Source organism: Thermobia domestica, chromosome 15 (assembly GCF_964235325.1).
Source record: "Thermobia domestica chromosome 15, izTheDome1.hap1.1, whole genome shotgun sequence".
NCBI classification, from domain to species: domain Eukaryota; kingdom Metazoa; phylum Arthropoda; class Insecta; order Zygentoma; family Lepismatidae; genus Thermobia; species Thermobia domestica.
In genome coordinates, this window is record NC_137468.1 from 192,372,994 (window position 1) to 192,400,101 (window position 27,108).

At 36.6% G+C, this 27,108-nt stretch overlaps 1 protein-coding gene across 2 annotated transcripts in view; it reads right to left on the reverse strand.

Moving 5' to 3' along the window:
• Window positions 1-27,108, reverse strand: part of LOC145671429 (calmodulin-like) — a 592,217-nt gene that overhangs the window by 394,959 nt on the left and 170,150 nt on the right. The window lies entirely within an intron of this gene.

Here is a 27,108-nt window from a genome sequence, read left to right on the forward strand (position 1 = left end):
GTCCGTTTCTGTCCCTTTCGAGTGACTTTATCTTTTTCTGCTGTTCTAAGTCTGTCGTTGGACATAATGGGCATTATGCAGAGTCGTTTTGACGTATGATTAGCGTCATACTAAAGGCCTGACTACTACAGGAAACATATGTTAGTCGAACTCTTTAGTATGGCACTAATAACGCGTCAAAACGACTCTGCATAAGGCCCACATGTCTAGTTTTCCTTCCAAAGGTTCTCGCTGGCACTGTATAGTTTATGTTGAAATTCTACATACGTTGAAAGCAATGGAAAATACTTTTGACATGTAACAATGAAAAACATTATATTTTCAAATGTAATAATTAATAAAGCCCCTGCCGCTGCGTGACATAGGGTCTATTCTCTTTTTGGTTTAAATTTTGAACTCCTGTAGTCCGTTAGTATATATATGAGAATCTTATGAGTTCCTAACTTCAGGAAGGTGTCTGGTATTCAAATTTTCAAAAGTTGGTAATCCTAATAACGATCAACGTTGGAACCGGAAGTTGTTAATTTCTGCCACTTCCGGTTTGAATAGAAGGTTAAGAGATAAGATGGTACCTGTTCTTAGAACGCCAAGTCGATTTAGAAAAACAAAAACATTTCTTACTATTTGTTATCTATGTAAGACAATAATGAAACTGAAAGTCGTAGTGGATTTAAAACAAGTTCGTTTCTTGTAGAGAGTTAAGACCTTGAAGGCCATGTTCGTGCATAGCACGAGCGTGCTATTTTGTCCAAGACAACCATGCACGTGCATAGCATAGGCTACTTTTGATATATAGCGTTGCTTATTACGTTCCAAACAAGCTAAAAATTATTTTACAGCGTCAATGTTGATACCTCTGCATGCTGCTACACTTTTGTAGGCAAAAAAATGAACTCCGTTGTAAGCAGAAAGCGAAAACAATAAGTAACTTTATTTGAGCGCGTAGCATGTTACACAGGGTTATTTTTGCAGGTGTGCTTGCACGAGATTTGAAAAGGCAAGTGTAGGCAAAATAACACAACATGGATGAGTCCTGAATGCAACGTGGGCTTTGCGTGCCAGAATATTTCATACTAATGCTAAGTACGCTTAAGAACTCAAAGCACGGACTTTTCTTTTCCTATATTGTAAATAATGTCAAACATAAATCATTACAACTGGGCTAAGGATACATATATGGTAGCAATGTTTGTTTGTGGATGTAGAGGAGGCAATGATCTTTAATTTGATGTAATAAACAAACCTACTGAGCACTATAATATTTTGTAATTCTTTAATGAAAAACATAAAAAAATGGCCGGTTTTCTGGGTAATTGTTCATAATACACCGATTTTCTAAGCGTTAAGGATGCATAAGTAATGTATTGTTGGGACACTTAATCAACTGCAGAAAACCGGTTCTCTCTATCTGTTACTCAGTTTGGTCTATAGCGATTAACGTGGAAACTGGAAATTATTAATCTCTACTAATTCTGGTTTAAATATCCGATCCAGAAGCAAACATGCTTCCTAGCTTTTCAGCCTGTACACCCTGACCAAATTTGGTGCTTTTTAAATGTAGTTCTGGAATTTTTTTTCGTGACGAACAGGGAATCATACAAAGGAAATTCGGCATATTAAACTCTTTAATGAAAAACTGATCGCTTAAAACTATCCTTGGATCATTTTCAGTGGCGTCCGAAGAAAATTTTGTAGGGGGGTCATCACCATGGTTGCTATATTACGTCTGGTATAGCTGGTAATTACTCGTACCTGAGAAAACAAATTTGATTAGGCTATTTATGATAATTCGATGAATTCAAAATGCATTATACAGCGCTGGGCAAAGCTCTCTTGTATGATATCCCTATATTATCATACACACTGTCATCAAGATTTTTGTGGAAATTGGTTTGCTAGGTGTTTTGATCAATGATAGGTGGGAGGAGAGGCAAATTGATGTATTTATTGAGTGCCCTGTGCTCTTGGTTTTTCGTTACTCATTTTGGGAACATTTGTTAATAAATAATAATTTTCACCTGTATAAAGTGTCCAATTTAATAGAAAAGATATTACCGGAAAAGTGAAGCAACAAAACATTATAAAATCATACAAAAACGCTATTGAACATTTTATTTTATACTTATACATAATTATAACATGACAATTTACTCGGATCTCTTAGCATAAATTACAATGTACTGACCAATGTACTACGAGGTTGCTTTAATGTAACTCATTCACCCTATAATATAGATAAGACAAGTATTTTCAATATGAACGGTATAGCACAATATAAGTCTTGAGTTCATACTTACGACATAAATTTTGAGTAGAGGAGAGGGTGCAAATGTGGAAACATGAGGGTAATGTGGAAACGTAACGTATGTTGATTGCAGAGAGCTTTACCCTAGCAGCAATTGCCGTAAACAATCACCCTCATCCCCATTCGGCACGGCACAACGCTATGAAGCAGTCGGCCAGTGTAGTTAATGGTGGTGCGTCGATTGTTGTTTACACATTTTCGAGAAGTTTTTGGAGGTGAATGTGTAGTATTATTAAGTCTAAAGTATCATAGAAGTAGTGTAATACATATTAGAGTATTGTGAAAGGGAGTTATTGGGAAGGTATTGGTGGCTTTCAATCAATCACAAGCAAACGTGTTTTTAACTCGTACAATCCAATTTGACTACAGTGCTGGTAACTTGGAAACATGTGGATGAGGGAAATGTGGAAACGTTTCCACATTTCCGACACCCTAAATACCATTGCTTTGTTTTATTAGTGAATAATTTATTGAAGATAACACACATTTGAATCATACAAGTATATGTTAGATACGTTTTATTCATGGCCTAAGTGAGGGGTATGGCTTTGGTGTAAAGCAAAGTGGAAACTGACAAAGAGGCGGAAAAAAAGGCAAATAATTGTCTCCACGATTTTTCTTACAGGGTCCTAGCGTACCGAGTACCTCTTCAGAGGATCCCAGTGTACCGAGCACCTCTTCACAGGGTCCCAACGTTCTGAGCACATGTTCAAAAGTTTGTGTGTCACCATGTGAAATCATGAAAATACCCCCTTTGAAGGGGAAGCCTTCGAATAGAGGCCGTAAGCCGAGTTCTTGCGCTGTTTTGACATCGTCTCCATAGAGAAAACAGCTCGAGGAATCGTTATCTAAGAGTACGACTTAACCTAAACAGAAGCCGCCTGCAGTTGGTAAGAAAACTAGAAAATGCCCAAAGTTCCTCCTCCAATTAAAAAAAAAACTGCAGTCTATCTTCCAGTTGGAGTAGAAGAGCCCACTGAAAGAGACGCCCTGTGCATGTTTTATGGGAATCTATTTTCGAAAGATATGCGTGGTGAACTATGGATTCAATGTCAATTATGTGAGAAATGGAATCACTTTGAGTGTGCCGGTGTGGAAACTGACATTTATATGTGTGATATCTGCAAATAAGACTCGCCTACATAACGTCTTTGTCTGTTGACAACAAAACCTTGTATCGAGATTTGTTTACTTTGTAACTATCAGCTTTTTAACTTTGTAATCATTTAAAATCTTTTGTTGTCTTTGTTTCATCTACAGATTAAAACATACTATGATTAAAAACATACTATGATCAAACAACTTTATGTGTATACATATTGATTTATTGTAATTTTAGGGTGTTTCCACATTACCCTCAGTTTTTAAAAAAACGAAATATGCTAGTACATGTGCCAAATATTTTTTTATTTTTTACATACATAGTTTTTGGACTTGCAAATTATGGTCCCATTTTTCTAACATTCTAAGGTATTTTGAGACAATTTTCCAGGTTAAATTAACGATTAACTGCTTTTTTACAAATTAAATTCAAACTGGGTTTCCACATTTGCACCCCCTCCTCTATTTACTTCTTATACGAGGGAGGAGCCAAAAATAACCGAAATTTCCTCATATTAAGCTTGAACTTTATTTTTAATACATTTTTTTTAAATACAGTTTTAATCGCTCTCAAATTACTCTCCATTAGTACTAATGCAATGTTCAAACGTTCATTCTATTATTGGAAGCATAGTGCAAATTCAACCTCTCTGATACTTAATATAACATGACCAACAAGACATGGTCTCTCAAGTTTCTTACTCCAGCCCTACTTTGGTGATAGTATCACTCTGTCTTACACTATTAATTAAATTGTTATTAATGACGCACAAAAAAAAAAAAAAAAACCTCGACACGTGAGTTTTGGCAATGCCATTGTAAGCTATCAGAAACCTCTCGCTGGCTCCTCTACAGTGTTGAATTCAGACATTTTCACCCGGGGGGAATGTGAACTCCTCGGAAGGGGAGGGGAGTTTGGGTGAAGTAATTTCTACATTTTGTGATTGAAATTTTGAGTTTCTCCGGGGGGATGAATTTTCATTGGGCGGGGGGAATTTCCCCTGGGCTATCCCCTGAATTCATCACTGCTTCTCTATAGCGCCGTCGTGACATTGCGATTGACTTCTATTGACATCGGTTAAATGCTTGCCTTCAAACACAGCATTTCTTTGTAAACAGTGTGCATCATCACAACACTTCCTGATGCGTTGTTGCCTAGTTTTGCGCTCCCTCAATCCGGCGCCTGGGGCACATACCCCGTTTGCCTCCCTTAGTTACATCACTAGCGGCGCAACCTCGTACTAAAAGTACACGATGCGCAGGAGTATGATAGTATGATTTCGATTATTTTTTTAAACTCCTTGTATACTCTGATATTACTCAAACAATATTTAGTTTCGAGGTAAAATAAGTTGCTAATCAAGATAAATAATGAGTGCCATTTTAATTGATGTTATGACTAGAGATGGCCACAAAGTTCCGGTTCCGACGGAATCGGGTCCGCGAATAACCAGTTCTTGGAGATCTGGTTTTTAGAACCGGTTCCAAACCTGGATCCGAAAACCCGATTCCAGAACCGGATCTTAGAAACCAGTTCCAGACCTGGATCCGAAAAACCGGTTCCTTACCTGGATTCGAAAAAACGGTTCCGGAACGGATCTTCTAGAACCGGATCCGTTCAGAGCCGAAAGCCGGTTCCAACAGAAACTGGTTCTGGCCATCTTTAGTTATGACAACAAAAATAAAAACATGGAGGTAGGTTGCCAAATTGTTTAGTGATTTTGCAATAATGTTGTCGAGTCCATGATGAAGTGTCCTGTAACCTACCCCTTGCATGCGAAATAGTGTCTGTGATGGTTGATATTAGGTGTTGATCTGTTCGCCTAACAATTGACCAGGTTCAAGCTGCAGTGCGTGGTTCGAAGTCTACGTCAGTAATAGATGTCGTTCTCCATATCCTCGGTGTAATATTGATAACGAGACGAGACGAGTCCAGCGTATGTTCGAGTGTCCTTCCGTTCGGAAGATAAAAAATAATCTTAAGAACCACTTGAGGGATCATGACAAAACTTGATCAGGGTGCATAGGGTGAAAAGTGGGTAATCAAGTTCGTTGGTATTCAAACTGGAAGTGATTGAAATTAACCTAGCTACTGCTATCTATTCTTCTCTACACTCACATTTCAAAGACTCCAAACACGTTTCGTCCCCTTTGCGTAATGTCTATGTTTCTGCCCTATAGACTACGGTACTGCACACGAAAATTTTTTATAAATATTTTTCTTCAAAGACCTACAATATAGATTTTTCTTCATAAATTCTTCTTCCGACAAATTTCGTTCGTTCGCTTCTTGGCCTTTCAATACTACAACTGATGCGTTTGTGTTTAACCAATGGAATGTGGATTTAACTCCATCGGAAGCAGTTGTAAGGTGTTGCAGACGTTAACCGACTAATGAATTGCATTGTTCAGGTAGACCTATAAGAAATTTCTTAAGTTCCGTAAAGTAGAAAAAAAAGTGAAAACTTTAACGTCCCACGTAGGCAAAAAGAGACAGATGATTAGTAAAAAAAAAATGGATTATAATGATTCGTGGAATGAGAATATGGAAAACCCACCGACACGATGAGTTCCCCCACGAACTCACATGGACTTGGAATGAACGAAGAACCTCTTGCATTAATGGTGGTTCTCTCTAACCACTTTTATTTCTTTCCTTTGTAACACTTTCAATTATTACGAGACTCAAAAGGGCCTCGAACTCAGAAATACCAAGGACAGTTAAAGGCACTCATTCGCTTTTGTGAGACTTGAACTCACGGTCGGTTCCAGAGATGGTCATTTTTCCTAACCCTCCCTCACCCTCACCCTCAATTGACGCCCCTCAACCTCCATTACTCACCCTCCATTGACGCCCTCCCCTCATCCTCCCTCACACTCACCCTCCATTGACGCCCTCCCCTCACACTCGCCCTCCATTGACGTCCTCACACTCACCTTCCCTCACACTCACCCTCCATTCACGCCCTCACACTCACCCTCCCTCACACTCACCCTCAATTAATTTATCGCCCTCACCTTCAACTACTAAAATGAGGGTGTGGTGAGGGTGAGGGCGGCCCTCAAGAAGGCAAAATGAGGGAGCATGACCATCTCTGGTCAGTTCAGCTCAGAGATGAAGTGGGTCAGTGGGTCGTGGGTCAACAGACGTGACCCAATACAACCCCCGTCCTACTCTGCTCAGTGCATTGTAGACGACATCTTCTAAACACTGATGAATTTGTCAAGGCTTTACTTTCAAGGTCTCCATTTTCCTTTCTTTTTCATTTGTTACTATTTACTTACTTGCGATGAGTGAAAAAAGAATTTCAGACTTTTGGATATTGATATTTGTAATTGTAATAATAGCAATAGGACTTACTACATGGTTTTCGAGTCGGGACGCGGTGGCTCAGTGGTAGAGTGTTCATTTCTGGTACTTGGGTTCCCGGGTTCGATCATAGCCACCGCCAAGTGAGCTTTGTGGTGGACAAATATCGTGTGCTTGGGGTTTTCCCACTTTCTTTATTCCACCATTTCATTCATTCCTCATCATCACCGTCTCATTTAGCCTCACCGGCATAACCGTGGGACGTAAAACTCAAAGATTTCATTTCATTTCATTTTTTTACACGGCTTTCGAGAGACAGTCGAATTTTACATTTTTTCTCCTTTTCACGTTAGCCTACTTTTCCTTGATTTGAGACTTTGAAATTTCATCTTATTTCCCACTGAAAAGTATCTGTAATTCAACAAGAAAATAATTATATATGATAATTAAATTAAAATTCATCGTAATATAGCCCATGACAAACAATTTAACATTTCGTATCGTAAAGGTCATATCCACTGGTATTGTAACAGAGCGCTGCTTGAGTGATTGTCCGTAGAAATTCAAACTGTGCTTAGTGATAATTTCATAGCCTTGTTTTATTACACGTAAACTCTGTAGTCAGTGGAGAGAAGGGTGTGGATCATGTGTCAGGGTTTTAATGGGTGATTGGTCGTAGTTCACGGTAGGTCATGGGTCTAATGAGTCGTGAGTCTGGGTAGGTTGTGGGTGAATGGATCATGGGTCAAGTTTTCATTAACCCACACCATCTCTGGTTCAGCCTAACACCCCGTACCATTCGACTACACTATACCGGTCGTTATCACGCTCTCCCAACGGGAATTGAACTCAAAACCTTGTTCACCAAGGGCGCACATGCTAGATGATATATCAGCAAGGGGGATATCATTGAGACAGTGTTCAACCCTAACCCTGCAACCCTAACCCTAACCCTGTTTTTAAATAATAATAATACAGTGGAACCTGGATAGTTCGAACCTCAAGGGACCAGTAGAAAAATTCGAATTATACAAAAATTCGGATTAGAAAAGCTTTGTAAATGGTTGAAATAAACAATCAAACTTCAGGTTTTAACATAGAGACCATTAATGGAGCTAATAATAAGTGTTTTAAGTACCATACACTCATGGTAAAACTAGAAAAAACATAGGTTAATACAATATGAAGTAAAATACTGTACTGTAATACGTATGTACATACACTAGCACTGTATTATGCATGAACATAGAAAAAATCATAAAAACAGAAAAGAATATTACTGTATTAATAGACAAATAACTGTCATGAGACTCAAAAAAATCAACATTTAAAAAAAAATGCTACTGCTGAACTGTGTCGGGAAGTGCCACTATTGTGATTTATGAGCAGTAGAGACTTGTGCAAAACAAAACAACAGGCGGCCGGCCAGCGCATTGGTGTACGTGCTGGGAGAGGAGTGGAGGGGTGGGTGCGATGACCTTCAAGCTGAGTAGACTGCGGGCGGGGCGGAAAGCCTGCTACAGTACGTATCTTCATCCGTTTCTTGGAAAATCCGACCCGATGACTTGACCTCCTTTTAGATTTACACGGCAAAAACTTCGAATTATCCAGATTATAATTCGAATTAACCATCATTTTTTTTTAGCATTGTTTGTATATAAAATTCTAGGGACCAAGAGAAAAATTCGAAATAAAGAAGTTTTCGAATTACAGAAGTTCGAATTATCCGGGTTCCACTGTAATAATAATAATAATAATAATAATAATAATAATAATAATAATAATAATAATAATAATAATAATAAGAAGAAGAAGAAGAAGAAGAAGAAGAAGAAGAGAAACAAAATTTCTTATAAAAGAAAACCAAGTAGGCCAACTTTGAATCTGTAAACAGAATTTGTAAAGTTTAATAGATGGCAACACTGAATTTGCCTGTATGTATGTATGTATGTGAAATTTAATATTGTTGAATTCTCTCTTTTTTTCTCCCATTCTTCCAATTGTTATCTCCAGTCACCAGTTTTGTCGCCAATTTTTCGACAACAAGCAGCTGCATCTCATTCTCCCACCCTTTCGCTTTCCGTTCTTTCTTCTGCGATTTATCGGCCACCGAAAACATCTGGTCAAACGAGCGATTTTTTTTTTTTTACAGAATTGGTTCTAACATAGAGAAAGAGAGAGAGAGAAAGAAAAATAGCAAGGGGAAGTGGGTAGGGAATGATGGTAATTAGAAACCACAATGTATTTCTCTACGTCCATAGCATATGATGCAGCAACTACTGTTTCTTACAAACTCCAAATATACAGTTTGAAAGTACGGAGTTAAGAATATTTTGAATTTAGTTAGGAAAGGAAAGAAGCTTTTTACTAAACGCTGTGTTTGACAGCTCATTTTTTATTTTCCTTAATGTTTTCTAATAGTTTCTTTTTTTTAATTTGACTTTTCTTAAGCAGGTCTGTAGAAAGCCCAAAAATGTAGGGGAAGACCCGGTAGCAGTTAGGGGGCCCGTTCCAACCATATTATAATTTATTTGCAAGCCTACCGTGAAAATTTTAGGGAGGGCAGTAAAATTTTAGACCCCCCCCCCCGAGGATATGGGCCTATTCTTAAAGTTGAAATCATCAGAAGAGCTTGTGAACGCTCTTCTGGCGAAGCATTGAACTGCTACCTGAACGTTGGCAGAAGGTCCTAGATACCTAAACGTTGGCAGAAGGCCCTAGATACCTAAACATTGGCAGAAGGTCCTAGATACCTAAACTTTGGCAGAAGGTCCTAGATACCTAAACGTTGGCAGAAGGCCCTAGATACCTAAACGTTGGCAGAAGGTCCTAGATACCTAAACGTTGACAGAAGGTCCTAGATAGCCTACTGGAGGTGAATACATCACTGAGTTATTCTGAGTTAATGTGAATGACAGTAAAATGTTTGCAATGTATTTTTACAGTAGTAGAATATGTTAATGTTATGTCTACACTGACAAGTAAACCTTACGTTTGGGTGAGTCGTGTTGCTGACTGAGACACATATGAGAAAGTAGTGCTAAATGTGGTCAGTATTTCAGTGAAGTTGTAGGTGCGAAGCTCCAGGGGTTTAGGAGATACTGCTACCAGAACATCACATGGAAGTACAGAATAGTCTTCATACAGCTGGAGGTAAAAGCTCTGTAAGACCTCTTGTAACGACAAAAGGTGGATAACAAATATATGGGTACATATTAGGACTAGGGGGAAGTCATATAGTAAGGGTATACCTGACGGCGGCCATCTTGAAATCTGCCATTTTGAATTAAGGTTAAGTTTTAAAAATAGGAATAGGGTCATGTGATACATGATTTAAGGCGCAATACCGTTGGATTTATGGCAAAATTTGCTATTAATAAGGTGTCACTGTTATGCGTTTTGTTTAAAACTTTTGTCTGATTCAAAATGGCGGATTTGAACATGGCCACCATAAGGCAACTCTTACCATAGACCTAATATTTATCCACCTGCTTTTTATTTAATTATTATCATTAACACAAAATTTACAAGGTGGGGTAAAGGACTAATACATATGCTGCAACAATATTTCATTTCCCTGTAACTTTTTACCAATTGCGCGTAAGTCAAAATTAACGTCACCATTGTTCTTCTGATTAAATTTGCGCCTTAAATCATGTATCACATGACCCTATTCCTATTTTTAAAACTTAACCTTAATTCAAAATGGCGGATTTGAAGATGGCCACCGTCAGGTATACCCTTACTATATGACTTCCCCTTAGTCCCAATATGTACCCATATATTCGTTATTCACCTTTTGTCGTTACAAGAGGTCTTACAGAGCTTTTACCTCCAACTGTATGAAGACTATTCTGTACTTCCATGTGATGTTCTGGTAGCAGTATCTCCTAAACCCCTGGAGCTTCGCACCTACAACTTCACTGAAATACTGGCCATATTTAGTACTACTTTCTCATATGTATCTCAATCAGCAACTCGATTCACCCAAACGTAAGGTTTACTTGTGAGACAAAAATGTATGTGGAACACGTAAAATCGTGTGTTACATTTGTAAATACTGTAGTTTTTGGACTTAACGTACAGCAAACGTATAACTGAAAACGCATGTTTTATAATACTTTCTGTATAAGTGTACCATCTGTACGGAACAATATAGGCGGTCAGGGACTCACATACAAATGGACGTATATAGTATATAGCTGACGAAGGTAACATACATATATGTATGTAATATAACGAAGACTGTTAGATATCAGACATCCTGCAACGGCATGATGTAACATCTAAGGGCAGTGCCTATATAGCATACGGATAACGTATGCTCCGTACTGATTTCTGTAGTAAACAAGAAGATTCCGTATATTTGTACAATATACCAATGTCCGGAGAACAGATTACCGTATTTACTTTCTAACGATCATCGTTAAAACCGGAAGTGGTTGATTTCAGCTAATTCTCGGTTGTACCTAGGTAGTGTAGAGATCAGAATGGAGATGGAACACATTTTTGGTACGCTTAGATTTAAAACTGTTTCTTGCCATCTATTACGGTTTTCATTCCATAGCGATCAACGTTACAACCGGAAGAGGTTGATTTGTACCACTTCCGGTTTAAATAGGGGTTAAAGATAAAAGATTGTACGTATTCTTATAACGCTAAATCCATTCCAAAAAAATCACTTTCTACCATACCATCTTTTTATTGCTTTTGTTCTTTGTAGATCAATATTGAAACCGGAAATTGTTTATTTCTACCACTTCCGGTTTTAGTAGAGAGATAAAGGTGAAAATCAGACATATACTTGAGACGCTTAATCCATTACAGAAAACCGCTTCTATAGTGATGAACGTTAAAACCGGAAACGATTGATTTTCATTACTTCCGATTCGAATATCGCCTCCATCAACGAATTCCTTTCCTAGCTGTTGATCCTGTACATTCTCACGAAACTTGGCAGTGGGTCATCAAGTAGTATTCGAGATTTTTGTCTTCCGGACACACACAAGGATAAACACGGTAAATATATAAAGGAGTTATGATAAACCAATGTCATTACTAAGTTTTGCTTTTGCTTCAACCACCCATTTAATTTGACTATACTTACCAATATAACAATACTCTGTTTTATTTAGTTGGTTATATCCACATTTATGCTATGGGTTATCGTAACTATAATTTATATAGACTATTTCTGCCTAATGCAGTTAAAAAAGTAAAGTGTGTTTCATTGCATAATTAATTTGTATTATTGTCAAAAATATTGCATTTCATCAGTGGCGTATTTACGATTTTGTTTCGGGGAGGGCTTTGCTAACTTTTGGGGGGGGGGGGAACTTTGCCTGAAAATGTGAAAATTCTGCAAGATATTTCATATACTTTACTATAGTAAGTAAGATTTCGGGGAGGGGGCTTAAGCCCGGAAGCACACCCCCTAAATACGCCACTGCATTTTATTGTTTAACTAATATTGTTATATTGTCATATTTACACTAAGTAAATTTCTACCATGTATACAGAAACTACGTCCCTTTCTACTACATTTATTGTATTATATTAACTACTATTAATCTACATTGTAACTCTATGCTCTACAAATACAGAGTATGATTGAATAAGAGCGAAATATTTTGAAGGTCAAAAGTACTCCATAAAAGGCATTACCCGAGCTGACGGTTCTACGAAACTTTGACGCATTTCTTATATTTTCAGGTTAGGTTAAAGCTTTCTTTTTTTTTTTTTTTTTTTTTTTTTGTTGGCAGAGCATGCACTAAATGAGAAGCTCCATTACGACTTGAAAATTGACTTCGAGAGGGCTCACATAAATACAGTGTGGACGTTTGGCATAAAAACTATAGTGCATAAAATACGAACCAACTTGTGCTAGTTGGCCACTAAAAACCACGAATGGCATCAAACCGAGTTAGGGTGACCCGAGCGGTAGCAAAGAAGTGCGTCCATAGGGGGCAGGCGCGTCAGCAACGGGGGTTATACGAGAATAGGAGAACGAAGTATTAGGAGAATCTAACCCCAAAGACTGTAGTCTTCTCCGGGACTCTTGGCTGTACCTTTTTTCCAGGCTTAGCCTGCTTTGTCGGTCTCTTGGGAATCCTATCACAGTTGCTTAAGGGGTCTGTGACTTCTAACCCCCTCACTGCTTGCTTCGGAGCATTGGGGTTTCCTTCGCCACTCTGGTTAGCCTGCTTCGGGGCACTGTGAAGATCCTGTCCTCGGCCATACGGTCAAAGACTACCTAATTTCAACCTGATAGAATACAGGAAAGCACTTTTGTAGTATTTTCTGTAAATATTGTTAATAGAATTTTTTTTATAAATAAACCGATAGTGGGAGTCAATCCCAAATCTTATTTTTACTACCTTGTTCTACTTGCCAAAAAGTTTTACAATATCATTATAACGCTACCCAAATGGTCTTCTGGATGAAGAGTTACCAAGGTGTGGCCATCCTGGCGAATGACCCAAAGGGACAAGAAGAAACTGAAGAAACTTCCAGAACATCGTACTGGGACAAGAAGCTGGCTGAAAAATTTCGTATCTCCAAAAGTACAATTGCTCAGAATTTGCAGAAAATGGATGTGAAAATTTTCAAGCGTCAAAAAGCACCCAACTATACAAAGAAGCCACTCGCTACAATAGCAAGCAAGTGTGGAACACTTTTTTCGCAACATGTTGCATTCTGTCACAATGATCATGGACGAAGAAAATTTTTTATTTGCTGGAGATGAAATTCCAGGAAACGGCGGATAGTATACTTCCGATATTACGGGACTCCAGCAACAAGAAGAAAGGAAAGTACTGGTTTGGTTGAACAATTCACCAGAAGATGTCGGTCAACTATTCATCGATACAGTTAATGGGCCAGCAAACAACAGCCGACATGTACGCCAATAGATGTGTACTGAAGTTGCTTTAATTCATTAACACACATCATCATGGTAACTATGTATTTTGGCCAGATCTCGCAACCAACCATTATGTCAGGAAATCCGCTCACTGGTTGAAGGTGCGCTCAGTACCACTCGTACTACTGAATGCAAATACGCCGAATATATCACAGACATGACCTAAAATTTAACTCCTTTTTCTAATAAATCAAAATAAAACGATTTCAGACTTCCATCTCCAAATCTCTGGGTCAAAGTTTGGTGACGATTTTAGAGCCACATTTGTAAATCCATTACTTCTCGTATACATTTATACTTCCCCTCATTGGCTGTTTCAATTTCTTTGTGTCATCGCTTCCACCCCATACATTGGCCAGTTGGAGCCTACCTTAGGTAATACTTTAGCCTCTTAAAATATTTCGCTGTTGCAATAACACAAGTACAATGTGTAACACAGAACTTTTGCTATAACGCAATTTCTTCGTCTAATTCTATATGGCTACGCTACCGACACCTTATAATCATCTTATTTCTATAAGTAGTAACTTCTTGTAACGTATATACGATATTTTCAAGTCTACTAATTATCTTGTTTCTAATTTCGAAGCAACTCTGGGATTTGCATGTCATTTTAATTCTACTCTAGTAGCAGCCATACTACATACATGTAATTATAATTTTTATTCTATAACTTATACATGTAATAACATACTATTATCACTACAAAACACTACTCTTTTTTTCTTATTCCACACCAAATCATTGCATTGTATCGTGAGTTACTTACCCTTCATTTCTGTACAAAATCTCTATGGATTCTGTAAGATACAACACAAAATATTACTGCTACACTTGTTATACTATCTGTGATACTTAAAACTCTGTTTTAACCTTTTGCTACCTGATTAAAACTTATTCTAATTTTTTTTTTTAAATTTTATTTTGCTTTACAAATTTATAGTAAATACACAGTGTGGCAACTAAATTTCAAGACTGGCAACATCGCTGGCTGGAGCAATTAAGCGGTTATTGGTGTAGCTTTTCAGTACCGAGTGTGTTGTGCATTGTATGAAGAATTCACGAATTTATGTTCCGAATTTTGTGAGTTACAGTGATTTCAGTGAACTGTGTTTTCTTTGTTCGTCGTGGATAGTAAAGTTGAGCAGAGTAGTCATCACGTTTTGTGTAAAACTTGGCAAAATAGCCCATAGACCGTCACATGATTCAAACAGCTTATAACAATGATGCTCTTTCTCAATCACACATATTTGTATGGCATCGACGTTTCCGTGAGGGTCTGGAGGAAATCACGGATGACCTTAGACCTGGCCGTCCGGTAAATGTTCGAACTGACGAAAATGTTGATAGAGTTCAAGAAAAGCTGGCTAGAAATCGTTGTCAGTCCGTCAGGATGATTGCTGAGGACTTGAACATTGATAAGGATACTGTTCGGAAGATCGTGGAACAAGCTAATTTATTCGGTTGACTGGGTCGTGTTGCACGACAATGCACCCTGCCACAGAGGCATTGAAGTACAGACATTTTTGGCAAAAAAAAAAAAAAAAAAAAGAAAAGAAAGAAAAAGAAAGAAAGGTGGCATGCTTCAACTATTCGCTCTACTTACCTGACCTGACCCCAGCAGACTATAGCACGGCCAACAAGAGATGGTCTCTGACGTTTCTTACCACATGCGGTGGGACATTGCAGCCCCTACTTTGATACCAGTGTTACCAACCACGACCACTCTGTCTTATACCATTAATTAAAGTGCCCCTATAGTTACACCGAAAAAAACCTTAACACGTGACTAATAATGTCTCTGCGAGCTGTCAGAGACGTTCTCTTACTGGACGCACTATAACTCTTGTTTCCAAAAGTCAAAATGACGTTGAAAGGACGACATTTTGAGTCAATTTTTGACATCTAAAGGGATTTGACGAAGGAATTCAACACTGTCGGACAAGAGGACTTCCAGAGAGGAATCCAGAAACTATAGAGCCGTGCAATTGCCTATATACAACAAGGAGGGTCATATGTTGAAGATTAACAGCCAATCAAGGTAATTCTTCTCTGCATTATTTTCTAATAATGCCAGTCTTGAAATTTAGTAGACATATTGTGTATTACTTTTTTCTAAATGCATTTTAAACTTATTATTCTACAAGTAGTCCAACTTAATACTAACTTACTTCACCATTCTACTATTAAAGATTGTTTTACCAGTGCAGTAAAAGATCTACAAACAATTTTATTTTACGGTACATCAGCCTTATTTCATTCCAAAATGTATTTTTTATTTTTAGGGAAAGCAAAACATATTGTATTCTGCTTGAGGTAAAAAGTGGTTTTCAGGATCAAAATAGATTGAAACAGGAAAACAACTGCAAGTCGATCCACTTATGTTTATTATCGATCTAACTCTCATCATGCGTTCCAGTTCGATTTTAGATTCCCCAACTGTTATAAGTACGCTATAAAAAAAATCGTTGTGTTATTTCAATGACATGCCTATGTGTTAACACGACTGTGTTAAAATATAACACAAACAGGTGGCTAGAACAACTCACTCTCCATTTCGAGTTGTGTTGCAAATGCCGGTAGTTGAAATGACACACAGCCTGTGTGTTAATTAACACAAGTGTATAATCTTCAGTGTTGCTTTCTGCATGATTGCGAAATATGAAAAATGAAATGAAATCTTTCAATTTTACGTCCCACGTTTACGACAGTTAGACTAAAGGAGACAGTGATTATGAGAAATGAGTGAAATGGTGGAATGAAGAAAGTGGGACGATACGGGAGAACCCCGAGAAAACCCACAAACACGGTGTTTGTCCACCACAAGGTCCACACGACGCGAGCTGGGTTCGAACCAGGGACCCCAAGCACCGGAGGTAAACGCTCTACCACTGAGCCACCGCGCCCCCAATCGCCAAATATGTTGGGCATTTAATTATAAAGGCTTATGAACTGAAGCTACAGACAAACACATTAGAAAGAAATTCTTCAATAAATCCATGTATTCACAAAATTTCAACATGCAAATCGCACGGTGTGTTCTCAATTGTTTTACATAATGTTTCTGAAGAAATATGTCAACATCTAGAAATAACACCCTATTACTGTTCCTTGTACACTGCACTAGAGCTCACCAGCCAACATCGGGGACTGTTTTTCAAAAATGGCAGAAAACAAGTAGAAACACGATTAAAAGGCAAACATATCATAAGGATATACTGTAGGTAAGAGTTTCCTCGAAAAAGATGTTGGTGAAGATTATGTTTGGCACTATCAAGAAATACTTCACAATAAATGTTGGGGAGGACGACAAAAAAATTATGAAGATTTTCTAAATGAAGTGTTCTGTAGTTTACTATTCTTATTTTAAAATTAGAATCTTCGGTAAGCGTAAGCATGTAAACCACATGGTTTTCCTACACAGAAAAATAGTTCCATCAACACCACACACGGAGTTATTTCAACATCAAAATAGGTGTGGTAGTAACACAAAAGTGGAGTCGAACTAACACCAAAAAGGCTGCTGATGGTGCTCTGACTTCAATTTTAACACAGGGAGTGTTGAATAATCACCAAAACGCTGTTACTTACACGGTTTTGACTTTGAATTATGACATAGATTCTGTACTGTGTTATAAAGATACTTGACATTGTGTAATATTAACACAAAATAATTAACACACTACACAGTGTGTTACTTTCTTCATGTTGGTGCAACACCGTCACAAGTAACATACAACACTTTTCCCTACACTACCGTCCCTAAAATGACATCGTATCAATACCAAAAATGCTAACACAGATGCGAATTTTAAACCGCTCAACACCGGTTGTGTGTTAAAAACGTAACACAGCTCCCGTGTTAAACGCCAACACCGCAGGTCTATTTTGAACTAACACCGCATAATGGTAGTCATACTGGAACCACTGCCCTGTGTTAAAATTGAGTTCAATTAACATAACCATTTTTTACTGTGTAAGAACCGGTAGTTTTATAAAATGATTACATCCTTACGTATATATTTTGCCAGTTATCAGAACAAACATGCTTAAAGAAAACGCTATATATATATTGCATTGTAATGTAGGTACACAGTAAAAATTGTTGTTAATTCAACTCAAATTTAACACAGGGCAGTGGTTCCAGCGTGACTACCATTATGTGGTATTAATTCAACACAGACCCGCGGTGTTAGCGTTTAAGATAGGCGATGTGTTACGTTTTTAACACACAAGCGATGTGGAGCGGTGTTAAATTCGGATCTGTGTTAGTATTTTTGGTGTTGATTCGACACCATGTCAGGGTCAGTGTTGGTAGTGTGGGGAAAAATGTTGAGTGTTACTTGTGGCAGTGTTGTACCAACACGAAGAAAGTAAAACAGTGTGTAGTGAGTTAATTATTTTGTGGTAATATTACACCTGTCAAGTATTAATATAACACAGTACCTTTGTTATTTCAACATCGTTTTCTTATTATTTCAACACATAATGTGTATCATAATTCAAGGTCAAAGTCGTAGAAGTAGCACCGTTTTGGTGTTACATCAATACTCCCTGTGTTAAAATTCAAGGTCAGACCACCAAATTAACTCCGTTTTTGGTGTTAGTTCGACTACACTTCTGTGTTACTACGACACCTATTTCAGTGTTGAAATAACTCCATGTGCGGTGTTGATGAAACTATTTTTCTCTGTTGGAAAAGCTTGTGGTGTGCATGTTTACGATTACCGAAGATTCTAGTTTTAAAATAAGAATAGTAAACTACAGAACACTTCATATAGAAAATCTTCATAAGTCGTCCTCCCAAACACTTATTGTAAAGTATTTCTTAATGGTTCGAAACACAATCTTCACCAACAACTTGTTCAAGAATGATAGGAAACTCTTACCCATATCCTTATAATATGTTTGCCTCTTACTCGTGTTTCTACTGGTTTTCCACCATTTTGGAAACAGTCCCTGGTGTTGACTAGTGAGCTCTAGTGCAGTGTACAAGTGACACAGTAATACGGTGTTGTTTCTCGCTGTTGACATATTTCTTCAGAAACATTATGTAAAACAATTGAGAACACATCACGTGATTTGCTCGTTGAAATTTTGCAAATATCTGGATTTGTTTAAGTATTTTTTCTACAGTGTTTGACTGTACCTTCAGTACATAAGCCTTTATAATTAGATGGTCAGCATATTTGGCAATCACGCTGAAAACAACACCGAAGATTATACACTTGTGTTAATTTAACACACAGGCTGTGTGTCATTGCAAATACCGGCATTTGACACACAATCGAAATGGAGAGTGAGTTGTTCTAACCACCTGTTTGTGTTATATTTTAACACAATTGTGTTAACACATAGGCGTGTCGTTGAAATAGAATTTTTACAGTGTAGAATCAAAATAATATATATGGGAAATTAACCCTTCACCTTTTTATTATAAAATATGCCTTATATAAACTATAGTACAAAGTTTTTATGAATTTTCTGTCTAAAGTGTTTTCAATATAGGTTATGAACATTCCCTTTCGGCATGCGGTGTTACCTTCGGGTGGAAAGGATGTTTGTCTTTGCCTACAGCTGTCTCAAACGGGATAGATTATATTTCGCAGCTCATTGCAGCTCCGGAAGCAAGTACTGAAAGGATTATACTCTGTAGCTCATAGCAGAACCGGAAGCAGGTATTCAAAGAATTATACTCTGTACCTCATAACAGCTCCGAGAGTAAATATTAAAGGATATCTCCGTAACCGATGTAGGTTTTGTACATAAATGATCAGAACTGGCACTGATAACTTGTTAGTCCCTCCTCCGCTTTTAAAGCCATCCTTTTGGAGGGAGGACCTGCGGAGGGATCGTCGGATTTCTTCGTGGCTTTCCGTATCCTCTTCGTTTCTTCCTTAATGTGTAGTTTTCTTTTGTCATCTACCACTGTTTGCTTATAATCGTAAAAACGCGAGTTTATATTGAAAATATGTGGCTTACAGTACAAGGTTTTCAGATTAATAACTTTAATATATATAATATCGAATTAATATCATATATATATATATATATATATATATATATATATATATATATATATATATATATATATATATATATATATATATATATATATATATAATTTACATTTGCGATATTAATTCGATCTTCCAAGGATAGGATCCATGTCTCATGTAATACTACATTTCGTAATCCCCAAAGACGCGATAAATATATTGCCTCGTCTCAAAAAGTATGTTTTGAAATTCGAGACGAGACTAAAAAAGACTACAATTCACGTCTCTTTCCGAAAGGAGATCCGAGACAACAATGAAATCTCACGACTGGCTTTCATAATAATTTACCCAAGTCTAATGTTAGATCTCAAACATCGTTTTATAGTGTTAAACGTTTCATAGTACAAAAACTATAAATTTATTGAATGAACATACTGCAGAGCATTTATTAACGCTTAAAGATACTGAAGGAGAGCGGTAGCTGAGTGGTAAAGTGCTTACTTTTGGTATGTGGGGTCCCTAAATGACTTCTCAGTTAAATCTTAAAATATTTTATTTAACTATACCATCATACGAAACTCGTATTTCAAGTTATCTGCTTCAATAGTTCAAATATTTAAAACTGGAAAAAGGGGCTGTTGCCACAGCAACCACTGTTGCCATAACAACGAATCCTGTCACCGCTCGTCAATCTAAAACTGATTGAGAAAAAAAAATCTGCAACAAAAGTGATGCACAGAATAAGTCGTGAGTGGGAACCCTTCACCCCTGGTGGGGATGTTCATGAAGCTATCAGCTTATGCCTAATTATATTGGAATATAATTTCCATTTCTTAATTTCTTAATTTCGAACATACTAGGTTCGATCGAAAAGAGAAAACCTTTTATCGGACTTCTAAAGAAAATAAAATCAAATAAATAAATACATGACCGTGTTTATTACATATAGAATTCCCAGTCACGACCCCCCTTTCAGTTTTATTAAAAATAAATTAGAAGGAGAAGAAGATGAAGAAAAGAAAAAGAAGATAGAAGAGGAAAGATGTAAAGTAAGAAGGTGATAAAGGGGAAGCTGTTACTAAATATTTTGAGGAATATGGTAAAGGAAAGTGAATAATTATCTAATTGTGATCATTTCCTTTAGCTATTGGGTGAATGTCTGGTATTAGGGTGATCAAAGATAGACACATGTTAACCCATACATCCCCGATCTAGATCCATTTGACCCCAACTACCGAATTATCCCAATCTAGCTCGGAGATAGATGAGAAAGTTTAATTTTACCGTTTATTCAATATTTCCAGAAGGTTTAGACTAATATTCAATATTTGAAAAATGAACGACGAAGTTGATGGCATGTTAGAAACGACCACAGGAAAAAAAAAAAAATCAGAGTATCACATATGTGTCGAAGATTTTGACTTTCACAGTTCTCTCATGATGATCATTCGTTCAGGCTACTTCAGTCCTTTTTTCTTCCTTCATAGAGCCAACTTAAGTTAGTATTAACATTCAATGAGTTCAATTGATAACTACCAATAATTATAATAAGTCACATATGTATGACAAGATAATTGGTGCACTTAATACTAAACCTACATTTCACTCACACACACATTCATACAGGACAATGTATACTTCGGGTTGTATTTGGTTGAATTAAACTAACCTAACTACAATGCTATAGACATTTATTACATTTCAATAGAAGAAGATGTAGTTTGACATAACAGAGAAAAAATTTAATACATGAAAAGAATGTTTCATAAACATGCACAGAAATTCGCTACTTTCAGCAAGATCAAATAACACATTTCTCTTTTTATATATATATATATTTTAAAAGTTGGATTACATGAAAAAGAATTAAAACCAAAGACGAGACAAGAAAAAAAATTCAAGAGTCAATATATATTTAAAACTCAGTGCAATGAATACATATCGTTGCAGGAAAAGAAAAAAAAAATTGGTTAATCATTAAAAAAAAACTTTAGTAATATTTTATTGAGTCTTTGTCTCAATAGGAGACGTATCGACTGTTTTATGAGTCTTTGTTCTCAATAGGAGACGTATCGACTGTTTTATGAGTCTTTGTTCTCACGTCGATAATAGCTCCTTTTTTTTTTTTCCTCAACTCTCTTTACGCACTGTGGTTTGTGTCCGTGAGAGTATTCAATTGTTTTTGTCTTAACTATAGACAACTAATTGCTTCATATCACATACATGTATATCTATATTTCTCATTTCGTCACTCGACGCACTTTATCTAAAATTTCAAAGTTTGTCAATATTAAGGAAAACTTATCAAATCCAGTCACAGATATTGGGAACATATTTCCATATTCCGGGATTCACATTAACTTATTAAACAGATTTCAGTTTGTTGAATTTAAGATCACTAATTTTTTCCTAGTATAGATCTTGTAGTCAAAAATTCTAGATACTGAATAGTTTGGTGTCCGATCGTAGGGGAGGGATTTGTTCCATGTTTTACTGATGGAAAAAGTCGTTGGAGGGGCGCACTGTTTCGTAGATTGCTAATTTCACTCGCAAAGTAAATTTGGGTAAGGATTAGGGTTATTCTTATTTATCTTACGACCCGCTACTTGTTTTATTCACATGCAGTAGTTAACATTATATTCCACTTTAATAGTTACAAAAATTAATAACAACTCAACAAAAGTAATTTATGACAATTTACGCGGGAATACTATATATCACAAATAGTTAATTAATACCGAGTGTCAAAAATCTATGGCAACCTAACAAGACCAGGGTAAATATCGAGCCCATTACATACATACTCGCATATATATATATGTATTCATATTAATCCATACAATAAATTTCACTTTAATATTTCGTCGACGTTTAAATTCTACATAACCGTTCATATTCGACAAGTATTCATATTTTATAAATATTTATATTTATTTGGCTCAAAGACAAAACAAAAACCCTGACTATCAAAATTCACCTTTTTTCCTTCATAAGGTTGCAACATTGTATTTCATATGAATAAACCCGATAATCAATAATCATTTTCAATTTACTAAAGATCCGCGTATATACACAAAAAAAATAGCTGGTGTTATTTAATGAGTTGATATAAGAGGTGGAAAATGCAACAAATAGAGCAGGCACGTAACTCTTAAAACTATGTAAGTACATATATATATGTATATAAAAAAAAATCAATGTTATTCAAAACTAGTGGGCCCAAACTATTAATACATACACACTATATGACCAATCAATAGAAATAAAAACCAGAAATCAGTAATCAATTGATATAAGTTGTATGATCAATGAATAACGAAGGTTTCTAGGAATCTGAAAGCATAGTGTACCTTCCCGTCAATTTCTCCAGTGGTGGATTGAATATCGCGAAAATGGTCCTGAGTTGTGCTGCAATACCTCCACGAATTGCATCCTTCGATGTCTCAGTTAGTACATACGATCGAAATAAGTGAAATGAATATTGTACGTTTTCATGAGTTTCAGAAACCGGGGGGGGGGGAGGTTGAAAAATTTGAAAAAAAAAAATCTCTAAGTAATGAAGACAGAGAGAGAGATAGAGAAGAAGGAAGACGAAGAATAGTGGCGCCAAAGACTTAAGTGAGAAGTAACTAACGCTACAAAGACGAAAGTCGAATTTCTATCTCGACAAATCCATAGCCAAAATATTCTTAACATGCCAAAAGGGTGGTCTACTCAAATACGTAGACTCAAGGAACGCCCTGCTGCCAAGGATGCAAGTTCTGTGTCCATCAGATCCCAATCCCACAAGAGTTTTGGTTGTAAGATTGAAATCCGATCCCCGTATCCGGCCCAAACCAGCAGGGTCCCGAAAATCCTCCGGAAGGTTAGAGAAGGCGCTAATTTAGAATTTCAAGAAGAAAAAAAAATCATCCGACCACTTGGAAACTAGAAGATTCCAGAATAGTAATGAAATTAGAGTAATAGCTAAGATATCCCTAATTAGTGATTTGCCAAAATTAAAAAAAATTAAATAAACTGAATTTTGGATCGGTGATTTCAATAACCAAAACATCACCGATAGCTACCCCGCGCAGACACGCCACAGTCTGGGATGTCGTTAATTTCCCTCATCTAATTAAACTAAGAAAAGAAACGAAAAAACTTAAGGGGACTAGGGGTCGACATCCGGGTACGCTATATTTAGTAGCAGTTAATTTAATCGGATAGTCCGAACTGAGTTATATGAACACTGCACAATAAATAAATAAGGTAAGCAACAAAACAAAAAAAAAAAATCTCGGAGAGGCTATGAACGTTAAAGGTACAACTGACCGAAACCTGTACTTTTCGATGATCACAGGAAATAGCAGTTGGTTTTCTTAATTATCATTTCTGTCAACCTTTAGAAGTAATTCCCATATACTACTCTATCTATTGAAAGGCTTAAGATCTGGGGCTGTTATTATGAGGTACATAAATGCAAAGTGACACACAATTCCCAACTATAATTTACTATCCAAGTAGCAAACTCGGTTGGATGAATGCACCGGTGTAGAAGTCTAAACGCGAGAGATATTTTTTTTTTTCTTCGTAAACACATTCGTATTTTCACTATATAAAATTCACTAGGCCTATTCATTTAACTATAGGGGTCATCATCTCGTTCACATTATATATCATATTATTAACATTTCATTACATTCATTCATTATATACTAATTTTCGCACGAAATAATATTTTATAAACACCCTATTTCGTACATTTTCACGCAGGCCATACACATATTTACATTACGCAGTAATAAATATATATATATATAATTATCACAATCTATCACGCTCAAACCACCACACGATCACATTCATCGAACCACGTACTCTTTATTTCGAAGCACCCAAATTGTATTTACTTTGCAGGTTTAAAAAAAAAAATCATACATGTATTTACGGAAAGTTAAATTGTCAACGATTAATCTATTTCTGATTTGTTGATAAAACTGAAGCAACAATGGAATTTTCTACAGCCACGGGAAAGAAAAAGAATTTAATACTACATTTTTAAACAAACAGTAACAGCATATGGGTTTTACTTCTATTAAGAAAATAGGTGTTCTTTATTTCAGCGGATTATTCATTTTCTATTGGACCTAGCAAACTGAAATTTTCAGTACAGTAAGATCTCATGCTATCTTATATGAAGGTATACTCATCCGAACCGAAAACCATGTCCACGGGAAGTAATTTGAGAATAACTGTCCAAAATCAAACAATCTAAATCACTAAGTCATGCGATGTCGTACTGTCAACAAACAATTGACTACCGAAAACTGACGCTATGGCGCTGTAGTGGAGGCATAATTTACCGTGTACTGAAATGTATACTTGTACTCATTAATCAGAAATTTAATATTTACTCTGGTTTATTTATGTTAGAAAAATGGTACTAAATTAAAGCATATTTATACACTGTCCAAATCGAAAATTCACACACTCACACAAAACTACTAACTACATACACCACTGTTAGTACTATACATAAAGACAACTAACTAAACTAAACATGCACCATTTAGTTACATGCACGTTGACGAAAATAACCTAACACATTAGATTTAGAATACATTACTCCCTCGTCGATATATACATAGTCGGCTCTATTTAATTTAAAGGGGGTCAAAAATGAAAAAGGTAACACTAGGTCTAATTGACCTGACCAATTGTTTACATGATGATTGCCAAAAATTGATGCCCGGGGGGCACCTTAACGAGGTTTATGGAGGGACCCTTCCCCTGAAAGGGGAAAAGGCCCTAAAACGAACAATAACTAACCCATTCCCCCGCTAGAACTGGTTCAATTTGGAAAAGGGGATAGGAGCCCTTTTAAGCTAACTTAAGCTGCCATTATTATTATTCACTTTACAACCATCAAACCTACGTACATGCGATTACTGAATAAATAATAGAAAGTCACATTTAATTAATACACGAACAACATGCACCAAACAGGTCGTAATTTCCCTAATCCCTACTTGAGTTTGAAATAAAAAAAAGTAAAGTCACTCTTTCACTGTTGTCTATTCTCGATAGGCAGCAAACATGGCTTCCGAGCAAACAGAACTGGAATTTATTTCACTGAATTGCAGCTTCTTTACCAAAATTTGCGGATTTTTCGGGCTCCTATTCTGTTGTAAATCTTTAACTATTGGATTACATTATATGTTACCTTAGTTGTCCTTGGAAATTGGAATTCTTCCCGAAAAATATGTAGCACAAAATTCACAAGCTGCTCCTTGTAGGGTTTCTTCGATTGTTCCGATAACATTGCGCCGAAAAAGCCAGAGGTAAGAGAATTCCTCCAATCAGAACGAAACTTTAGCCGCGGAAATTACAAAGCAAATAGAAATTTGGCAAATCCAGATATAACCGGATCTGAAAGTGACTATGGACTAGTGAGAGGGGGTGAGGGAAAGATTAGGTACCTGGCCAAAATCTACATTGGTCTGAAATTAAGGAAATTTATATCCAATAACGGAACTATGTTCCGGTATGACGTCAGAATGGTAAACCTTGTAACTATTCAAGTTATATATCCGTAAATAGGATTTACACTTAATCAAAATATAAATAAATATATTATACAGTGGGAATATGGTTACTAACAAAACCTTTGGGTTTATTATATTTAATTCGAAGTAAAGAGAGTAAGTAAATTGTGTAACTAAACCGAAATTGAATTAAAAAAAAATTACTAGGTACAGGGTGCGTAAAAAAAAAATTGCCATTACTTTCAACTGTAATGGTATATTACATATTGACTTCTTGGTTGAATTATAAAGCAGAGTGTGCGTATATAAACAGATCTATTTCTTGTTTTGCGGAACGATTTCAAATAACGTCGTTATTTTCTGACATTCGGTATGTGTTGTATTTCTTTTCGTTTGTGTTTCGTTGAGGATAGAGTTTCTAAGTTCCACTGACATAATTGCAACCTAGTTTCAAGTACTTTTGAGTATTTCGTCCACTTTTAGTGCACTCGTCTTGTCTAGTACTTTGATCTATGTAGACCAATCATCGATGCTAAAGCTTCAGAAGACTTTTGTTCTTGTTTTTTGGTCTTTTTTGTTTGCCTAGTTTCCTCTTTCGAACTGAACAGGCAACTTTTCTACCAACTGATGTATTTCTCGCGATCCCCAGAGAAAGTTTTTCGGAACCAATGTCCCCTCTTCTATCCCCGTCCTTGCTTTCTTTCCTTTTGTGTGTGTTTGTCTATGTGTGTGCCCCCTCCTCCACACAAGCCTGAGAAAAAGGGGGTTGGGGGATGAGATTGCTCTTGGAAACGTTCCAGCTGAGGTTGAGATTCCATGACCAGAAGACAGGGACCATCGGAGGAAAAGCAATCGAAGTAGTGAAAATTAAAAAAAGAAAGAAGAAGAAGAAGAAGAAAGGCTTGAATGAAAAGTACAGGGAAAAACCCACATTGAAACTGAAA